Source organism: Ovis aries, chromosome 1 (assembly GCF_016772045.2).
Source record: "Ovis aries strain OAR_USU_Benz2616 breed Rambouillet chromosome 1, ARS-UI_Ramb_v3.0, whole genome shotgun sequence".
Taxonomy (NCBI): Eukaryota; Metazoa; Chordata; class Mammalia; order Artiodactyla; family Bovidae; genus Ovis; species Ovis aries.
In genome coordinates, this window is record NC_056054.1 from 3,593,390 (window position 1) to 3,603,385 (window position 9,996).

Consider the following 9,996-nt stretch of genomic DNA (forward strand, 5'->3'; position numbering starts at 1 on the left):
CTGAGGGCCGGGGGGCAGGCGTGGGTGCAGGTCACAGGGCAAGTGGAGGAAGGGGCTTCTCAGCATCAGGTCCTGAGGGAGGCCGGGGACGCCCATGGCAGATGCAGAGAGCCTCAGACTAACCTCCTGCCAGAGAGACCCCTGAGGAGGGCTGGCCTCAAGCCAGGCGGGTTTCCCCCACATCCGTTTCCTGGCCCACCAATTGCAGAACATGCTAACAGGTAGTCCGTGAAAATGTGTCTGGGCTTCAGCAAATGGGGGAAGAGCTGATTTCAATAAAGCTGAACAGGTTGCAATGTGGGGGCTTCTGTGTACAAATGTGCGTTGACTCTCCGAGAAGGGATCGCAAGGAACCATCGCTTCAGACCCATCTGACCTCAGACCTTGTCCTGGAAATGCATCACACATCGAGAATCCACAGAGCCCACTTTGGAGATAACAGAGAACAGTGTGTCTGATAAGACTGAGGCCAAGGGCCCTTCCGGCTGTGAGACTGCAACAGGGAGGTTCATCCACTGAGCGGGGTGCTTTACTGGAGCTTTGCATGGCTGCCCTGTCCACTCGGGCTGTTTCAGAACACCGCAGATTGGGTGACTTATGAACAATAGCGATTTACTCCTCACTGTCCTGGTGGCTGGGAAGGCCAAGATCATGGGCAGTTTCAGTGTCTGGTGGGGTCTGCTTCCTGGTTCACTGTGCGCTCTCAGGGTGGAGGAGATGGATCTCTCTGCAGTCCCTTTTACAAGAACCCGAATCCTAATCGTAAGGGCTCTGCCCTCATCATCTGTTCCCTTCCCAAAGACCCCACTCCTAAAACTATCACACTGAGGGTTAGGTTTCAACATGTGAATTTTTGGGGGGTACAAATATTTTAAAAACTTAAGATTATGGCATCCAGTCCCATCACTTCATGGCAAGTAGAAGGGGAAAATGTGGAAGCAGTGAGAAACTATATTCATGGGCTCCAAAATCACTGTGAATGGTGACTGCAGCCATGAAACTAAAAGACACTTGTTCCTTGGAAGGAAAGCTATGAGAAACTTAGACAGCATATTAAAAAGCAGATACATCACCTTGCCAACAAAGTTGCATATAGTCAAAGCTATGGTTTTTCCAGCAGTCATGTAGGGATGTGGGAGTTGGACCACTGAGAAGACTGAACACTGAAGAACTGATGCTTTTGAACTGTGGTGTTGGAGAAGATTCTTGACAGTCCCTTGGACTGCAAGGAGATCAAACCAGTCAATCCTCAAGGAAATCAGTCCTGAATATTCATTGGAAGGACTGATGCTGAAGCTGAAGCTCCAATACTCTGGCCACCTGATGCAAAGAACCAACTCATTTGAAAAGACCCTGATGCTGGGAAAGATTGAAGGTGGGAGGAGCAGGGGCCAACAGAGGATGAGATGGTTGGTGGCATCACCGACTCAATGGACATGAACTTGGGCAAACTCTGGGAGATGGTGATGGACAGGGAAGCCTGTTGTGCTGCAGTCCACGGGGCTGCAACGAGTCAGACAGGACTGAATGACAACAACAGCAAGAAGCATTCAGTCCATCAAAGTGGCTTTCTGAACAACCTGGAATCAGGATGCATTTTAGGTATATCTACCCTGAGGAACTGAAACAATACAAGACAGACTGGTTTTGAGTTCTGGAGTTTGTAGGCAGTGTAATGACAATTATTAAAGTAACAGGCATCGCTCTGCAGAGAACCCACGTGGCTCAGGAGGCTCCCTTCTGCTCAGAGCTTCCTCTTTCCACCATGTTTGTCATGGTCCCCCCACCTCCCCCCACCTCCTCCAGCTTCCTCAGCAGCTGATGGGCTGTGGGTGACCAGGCGGGAAGTCAGGGTGGGGGCCGGGGCAGGACTGATGGTCAGGCGGGGCTGCTCCCTTGTCAGCACCAGAACCATGGGCTGCTGTGAGTGCTGAGAGCCGGAGCAGCACACGAGAGATGGGGACACACAGAGGACCCCTGAGGCTGACAGCTCTTCCCTTCCAGGTCTGGCTGCCCTCTGTTTTGCCAGACAGAAGTAGATGTCTAACAAAATCCCTTTTACTCCAATAAGCTTGAGTTGGTTTGGTGACTGGCAACCGAAAGAATGTTTTCAAAGTCTCCTCGCGAGTGCCTGCCATTTCAGGCTCCATTCTGGGTCTTGTCCACACCTGACATTTTTGTACTCACAACTTCACGTGGCTAAGGCCCAACTTTATTCATCGTTTACAGATGAAGTGAGGTTCAGAGAGGTCATGTGACCTGCGAAGGTCACATAGCCAGCAAAGCTCAGAGCAATCTCCAAAACCCAGTCCGTCTGACACCACGGCCGTGGCTCAGCCTCTCTCTGCACTTGGCGAGCTGTACTCTTCTCTCTGCAGTGGGGAGGGCAGGGTAGCGGCCCAGTGGGCCCGAGACTGGCCCCTAGGGGTAGCAGGTGATGGGGGGTTCCAGCTTCAGGCAAGAGCCCTGTTGCTCTGAGGGTTCCCCCAGATGGCATCTAGTCTGCAGAGTGGGAAGAGGGGGCTGGGTGGCAGCGGGGAGCCCTGCCCCCACTGGGGGGTGGGAAGGTGGTCTCCAGGCGAGGCCTTCTGCCTGGTCTCCGGGCTCTGCACCCACGGGTGACAGCACCAGCTCAGCCCCTCATTCCCTGGCTGCACTGCCCCCATCTCCACTGCCCCACCCCTCCCCCACCCCTCCCCACCTCCACCCCCTTCTCACCACCCCCCACGTCCACCCCCCACCCCTGCCCAGGCCCAGTCCAGCAGGGCAGGGACACTGTGTTGCCAATCCTTCACTTGTGAAGAGTGACAAGGACGCCAGCTGCAGGGAATTCTGACCACACGGCAGATCTCACAGGAGCTAGACTGAAGCGATTCAAGACTGCAGTCGTAGGGACCAAATTTTAAACTGCCACCCCTCTAGGGGGCCACCGCTGCCACAGCCCCACGGTCCCGTTCCGTCTCTCCGTCTGCCTCCTTCGTTCCTGCTGTTGTGGCCAAATGCTTAACCGGAGAAGGTAACTGTCCCTCGGAACTAACAGGCGACACGCACGTGCGCACTCGTGTTCCCAGCAGCACCTCTGCTGGGGAGACCCTGTGCACAGCGCCTGCCGCCTGGGGCCCAGGCGGGCCCAGCGTGCTCCCCATGCAGACATGCAGGGCCATGCCCAGGGGGCCCTGGACTCGGGCTGGTGCTCTGTGTCAGTCTACTAACCTCCCTGGGGCCCAGGCGGGGCTCCAGCGTGCTCCCTGTGCAGACATGCAGGGCCATGCTCAGGAGGACCCTGGACTCGGGCTGGTGCTCCGGGTCAGTCCACTAACCTCCCGAAGGGCACGGGTGGGTCTAAGTTCTGTACTAGTGTCCTGGGAGAGATGTGGCAAGTCACCACAGCCTGGAGGGCTTAAACCAACAGGCGTGTGTAGTCTCATGGTCCTGGAGGCTTGGAAGTCAAGCTGTGGGTGGTGTTGGTCCCTTCTGGAAGCTCTGAGGGCATCCATGCCTCTGTCCTGGCTTCCGGGGGTTACTGGAAGCCCATGGTGTTTCCTGGATGTGAATCTGGGGGACACTCTTCAGTCACATGGAGTCCAAAGGCCTCCTCTTGGTTCAGGAACCCCCAAATCACCAAGCCTGAGACAAATGCCCGATCTGCTCCTCACAGAGACAGATCTACACAGAAGCACGTGGGTTGACCTTCTCATGAGTATTTATGACATCCACGGTATCACGAGTTGAATTGTGTCCCCCTAGAACTTGCATGTTGAAGTCCTAAGCTCCAGGACCCTAAATGTGACCGTATTCGGAGTTCAGTTCAGTTCAGTCACTCAGTGATGTCTGACTTTTTGTGACCCCCACGGACTGCAGCATGCCAGGCTTCCCTGTCCATCACCAACTCCCAGAGCTTGTTCAAACTCATGTCCATTGAGTCGGTGATGCCATCCAACCATCTCATCCTCTGTCGTCCCTTTTTCCTCCCACCTTCAATCTTTCCCAGCATCAGAGTCTTTTCAATGAGTCTGTTCTTTGCATCAGGTGGCCAAAGTACTAGAGTTTCAGCTTCAGCATCAGTCCTTCCAAATTGGAGAGAGGGTCTTCACAGAGGTCATCAAATTGCAGTGAGGTCATTAGGGTGGGCCCTCGTCCCATATGACTGGTGTGCTTATCAAAGGGGAAGGATGGACACAGACACACACTCAGGGGAGAACACCTTGTGAAGAGATGGAGGCGGTGTTTTTATGAGGTGAAGAGTGGCGAAGGCCACAGCAAACCCTGCAAAGCAGGGGAGAGGCTTCAAGCAGCTTCCTTCTCTCAGCCTCAGGGGAACCAACGTGCCCACACAGTGTTTGGGGGAGAAAGCGCTGTTTCTCCACTTTTTAAGGAGATGAGTTTTCCATACGTCTGGATCTTCCCATAGTCCTGCCTGGCTCCCTCTGAACATCACCGAGACCATCCCTGGCTGGGTCCCCCTTGCCACCTACTCCCTTGTCCTGGCTTTGGATGTGGATACAGCAGTCTGCAGCCTCTGCGGTGGTCATGGCACCCAAGGCTTCTCAGGTGTGGACCGTGACCCCTCCAATGAGCCTCGGGGCTTGGGAGGGTCTGGGTGTGTGGTTGCTGGGGGAGGTCTACTCCAGTGCCTCTTCCTTAGGGAGGGAAGCCAGGGAACCTCAGTGGAAGATGAGGAACCACTGGGAAAGGAGAGAATCCAACGGTCTGTGGCTCAGAAAACTCTTAGATTTAAGTATCCCACATCTCAGCCTCAGAAGTTTATCTAAATCGAGCTGAAGTCCCCTCTCCTGCCACCGTCCCAGTTTCACATTTCCCCAAGGCTGCCTCGTGTGGCCCACGGCCGGCTGGGCAGGAGGCTGAGTAATTTCACTGTCAGCATGAAGTGTAGCTAAAAGTAGCTGATGAGCTCAAGAACTGAATCATTTCCTCAGTTCTGCCCTCTGGATTATAGGTGCTTTCTGTATGTGGAGCTGCAGCTGAGTCAAAGGCCGTATTATCATCAAGCCCATTGAGAAGCATTCCCAGTTTGTCTTCCAGAAAAACAAACATTCTCAGTAGCAGTTTCTAGAAGTGTCTCGACTCTCCTTAAGTGAAGGAGCCTGTATATGGAGCCAAGCTCCCAACTGATAAATTGATGTTGAACCTGTGTTAACTCCAGCACCCCATGGCCCAGCCACAGCTTGGCTTCACCCTTAAACAAACACAATTCAACAACTGAAGCTAATTTAAGAAGTGATTCCAGGGGTGTCTGAGTTCTAGTAAAGGTGCAGGAGCTTGTACTGGACTAATCTTCCCCCAAAGAACAAAGATAAAATGTAACATGGGTTTCCCTGGTGACTCAGATGGTAAAGAATCTGCCTGCAATGCAGGAGATCTGGGTTCGACCTGTGGGTGGGAAGATCCCCTGGAGAAGGAAATGGCAACCCACTGCAGTCGTCTTGCCTGCGAGGTCCCATGGACAGAGGAGCCTGGTGGGCTACAGTCCATGGGGTCACCAAGAGCTGGGCATGACAGAGTGAGTCACCGCACAAAATGTAACCACTGCTTCAGGGCACTGGAGAGAGACTTGAGGAGCAAAGAGTGGAGGGGACTTGGCCCTTGAAAGAAGGGGAGCTGCTTTGGGTGAAATGCCCATGAGTGTGAATCCTCAGAGGGCTCTTCTCGGTCTGCTCAGGGCGGAGCAGCTAGAACTTACAGGTCTGAGAAGTCGGAGGGTGGAGTTCGGTGGTCAGGGTGGCTGGAGAAGGAGGGTGAAACCTTAGTTACTGAGGGTTTCTGTTATGAAGGGGTATTGGATTTTGCAAATGCTTTTTCTTCATCTACTGATAATCATGATTATCCTCTTTTAGCTTCTTGATGTGGTGGACTGCGTTAACTAATCCTTGAATATTGAACCAGCCTTGCATACCTGGGTACAAATCCCACTTGGTCATGGTGTACAATTCTTTCTATACTTTGCTGGATTTGATTTGAGGATATTTTGTTGAGGATTTTTGCATCCATGTTCAAAATAGTTATTGGTCTGTAGTTTTCTTTTTTAAAAAAATTATTTATTTTAATTGGAGGTTTATTACGTACAATATTGTAGTGGTTTTTGCCACACATTGACATGAATCAGCCATGGGTGTACATGTAGTTTTCTTATAATGTCTTTGGTTTTGGTATTAGGATAATGCTGGCCCCATAGGATGCATTAGGAAATATTTCCTCTGATTCTATCCTCTGAAAGAGATAGTATAAAACTGGTGTAATTTATTTCTTAAATGTTTGGTAGAATTTACAAGTGAACCCATTTGGGCCTGGAGCTTTCTGTTTTGGAAGATTATTAATTATGGATGCAATTTTTAAAACAATAAATATAGGTATATTCAGATTGTCTATTTCTTCTTGTGTGAGTCTTGGCAAATCGTGTCTTTCAAGGAATTGGTCCTTTTCATCTAGGTTACCAAATATGTGGGCAAAGAGTTGTTCATAGCAGCATCTTATTATTGTTTAATGCCCATGCGACCTGAACTATGTCAAATTTTCATTTCCAATATTAGTAATTTGTTTCTTCTTTCCATTTTTCTTAGCCAAGCTAGAGGTTTATTAATTTTATTAATCTTTTCAAAGAACCAGCTTTTGGTTTCTTTGACTTTTTCTATAGAATTCTTATTTTCAATTGCGTTGACTTCTACTCTAATTCTTGTCAATTTTTCTGCTATCTTTGGATTTAATTTGTTCTTCTTTTTCTAGTTTCCTAAGGTGGAAACTTAAGGTTATTGATTTTAGATCTTCTTTTCTAATATATATATTCAATACTACAAATTTTCCTCTAAGCACTGCTTTTACCACATCCCACAATTTTGATAAGTTGTGTTTTCATTTTCAGTTAAAATATTTTCAAATTTCTCTTGAGGGTTCATCTTTGACTCATGTTATTTACAAGTGTGTTGTTCAATCTTCATAAATTCAGAGATTTTCCAGTTATCTTTCTGTTATTGATTTCTAATGTAATTCCACTGTGGTCAGAGAGCAGACATTGTATAATTTCTATCATTTTAAATCTGTTAAGGTGTGTCTTATGGCCAAGAAAGTGGTCTGTCTCAGTGAATGCTCCACGTGAGCTTGAGGAACGGTGTGCTTGCTGTTGTTGAATGGAGAGGTGAAGTCTTGAAAAAGAAGGGAGCCCCCAAACATTGTACATTGAAAGTGAAAGTGAAGTCGCTCAGTCGTGTCCAACTCTTTGGGACCCCATGGACTGTAGCCTACCAGGCTCCTCCCTCCATGGGATTCTCCAGGCAAGAGTACTGGAGTGGATTGCCATTTCCTTCTCCAGGGGATCTTCCCGACCCAGGGATCGAACCCTGGTCTCCTGCATTCCAGGCAGACACTTTAACCTCTGAGCCACCAGGGAAGTCCTAACATTGTACATTAATGATCCTCAAATCCATAGCGATCCCTTCAAGAGCTCATGCACAGGTGAGGTTGCCAGAAGCCCAGAGGAAGGCAATGCCTGAAGGTTTAAAGAGCTGAGCAGGGATATTCACTGCTGCCCACTCACTGCAGGGAACAGTGAGTTTGGGGTCTAATTTCTGCTGTGTAGAGGGGCCTGGTGGACCCCTCAGACTTTCCACTGAAGCCCCAGAAGTTCTTGAGCTTAGAAGCAAAGACTGTGTCCCAGGACTAAGGTTCACCTTAGGACTGAAGGCAAACAAAAACAGTTTCCACCCCAACAAAGTGTAAAGCACACTTTCCGAAATTTAAAGAGGACCCACCAGTAATTTAACTGCCTTCTAGAATCAACTCAGCACTTTTCACAGGGAAAGAATCCAGAGTCTCAGCAACACACCATTCACAATGTCTGATACACAGTGATTCCCAGACATACGGAGAATCAGGAAAATGTGACCTGTGGTGAAGAAAGACACAGAAAAGTCAGTCAACAGACCCACAAACCAGAACTGGTAAATAAGGACCTTAAAATACTATGATAAATAAAATAGACGATCTATAGGAAAAGGTGCATATCATGGCAAAAGCAGTGGCAAATTTCAGGAGAGATTTAGAGATTCTAAAACAGAACCAAATGGAAATCACAGAACTTAAACACACAATAAGGTACTTACAAAAACAGTAAAGAAGAGAGACTTTAAAAGTACTTCATTAAATCAAAAGGAGGAGGACAGAGGAACAGAGAGAACAAATAGAAAACAAACAAGATGGTAGAAAAGAGAAAGTGAAAGCTGCTTAGATGTGTCTGACTCTTTGTGACCCCAAGGACTATATAATCCATGAAATTCTCCAGGCCAGAATACTGGAATGGGTAGCCTTTCTCTTCTCCAGGGAATCTTCCTCACCCAGGGATCAAACCCTGGTTTCCTGCACTGCGGGCAGATTCTAACTGTATCAATAATTGTATTAATGGTAAACAGGCCAGAGAGTAAATTGGAAGGCAGACAGGATGAAAAAGTTAACACTCAACTCTGCATACTGTTTACAAGAGACACACATTAAGCATAAAGGCAGGCTGAAAATTAAAGTATGGAAGGGATATATTGGCTCGTTTGCCCTGGTGGGGGGTCCTTACCCATTTCCTTCCTGTCCAGTAGCATACCTCGCTATCCACGTCCCAGGTCAGCCCATGAGGCTGGCCTGGAGAGATGCCCCGTGGATGAAGACAGTTCTTCATTTATCAAGCCTTTTTGTGTCTCCGCCTTCCCTGGTGACTCAGCTGGTAAAGAATCTGCCCACATGCGGGAGACCTGGGTTCGATCCCTGGATGGGGAAGATCCCTTGGAGAAGGGAAAGGCTACTCACTCCAGTGTTCTGGCCTGGAGAATTCCACTATACCCCCGTGGACCGTATAGTCCATGGGGCCGAAAAGAGCTGGACACGACTGAGGACTTTCACTTTCACTTTCCTGCGTCTCCAACCACACTGCCTCCTGGCCTGGCCGCACACCCTGGTGGCATGGTTCGCTTTGGTGGGGGACGGGGGTACAGGCCAGCTCAGAGGCCTGCGGGGAGGTAGGCTTGGGGCTACTGGGGAATTCTCAGGTTCTAGAAGTTGGGGGTGGCACAGGTTTTAAGTAGTTGCGTCCCTTGGCCCCATGGACTCTTCCTCTGTGATGGCAGGCTGGAAGAAGGCCAACAGAAGGCGCTTGGGGAGTGACCCACAAGCTGGGGTTGCTGAGGATAGGGATGAAATCAAAGATTTCGAGCTAAGGGCTTAGCAGAGGGCCTGGTGAATAGTAGGTGCTCAGTAAAAGGAAGCTATGTTGGTTTGTTACGTCTTCTAGTCTTTGTGGAATTGGACAAGGCTTCTCCCTACTCACCCTGCCACCCACTGCAGGCCCTACACTCACTGGCACTCCCTAGCCCACAGTTCCAGGCCCTCACGATGTGCGCACAGTACTCCTGGAGCTCAGAAAGCCCTACCTTCTCTTGGCTGCAAGTTTCTCATCCATCTGTCCATCCATGTGTCCGTATTTCCTCCTGCAGATACCCTTCCCGCTTCACTGTGGTCAAAGCGAGGGGCTCTCCTCTGCCTGCGCCCTCTGCTCCTCTTGGACATGGTCTGAGCCAGGGTGGCCTCTCTCTGGATGCCGCCCTCCTCCCATCCTGCGGCCCCGGGTGCCCCATGGCAGCGCTTTGCTTCATCTGCGCCTCTCCCCTCTGCTCTGCCCAGCCTGGCAGGCGGCCACACACTGAACTGATTGTTGAGCTGAGGAATTTAACTTGGTGCTCAGAAACCCCTGTTGGAATTTTCCATTGAGATAAGTGAGGGTGAAGGTTTCAAGGTGAGGCTGGAGGTCATGCCTGCTTATCTCAAGGTCCTTGGGAGGTAATAACAGTCTGGAAGATCTGTGTCTCAGATCTCTATCACACTATGAGGTTGATTCTTACCTAGAGCCCTGCCAGGAGGCTCCACGGAAGAATGGGAGGCTCCTCTCCCCTGCAGATGTCTAGAGCAGATCACTAGGCATGTCTACCAGAGAGTGGTGTGGAT

General features: G+C 49.8%; 1 long non-coding RNA gene across 1 annotated transcript; it reads right to left on the reverse strand.

The window, feature by feature from the left end:
• Nucleotides 1–2,190: 2,190 nt before the first annotated feature.
• LOC114112941 (uncharacterized) lies at nt 2,191–9,680 on the reverse strand. The gene is made up of 2 exons (XR_003588067.3): nt 9,426–9,680; nt 2,191–7,897 (listed from the first exon to the last, which is right to left on the reverse strand). It is a non-coding gene; the product is annotated as an uncharacterized LOC114112941 (long non-coding RNA).
• Nucleotides 9,681–9,996: the final 316 nt, after the last annotated feature.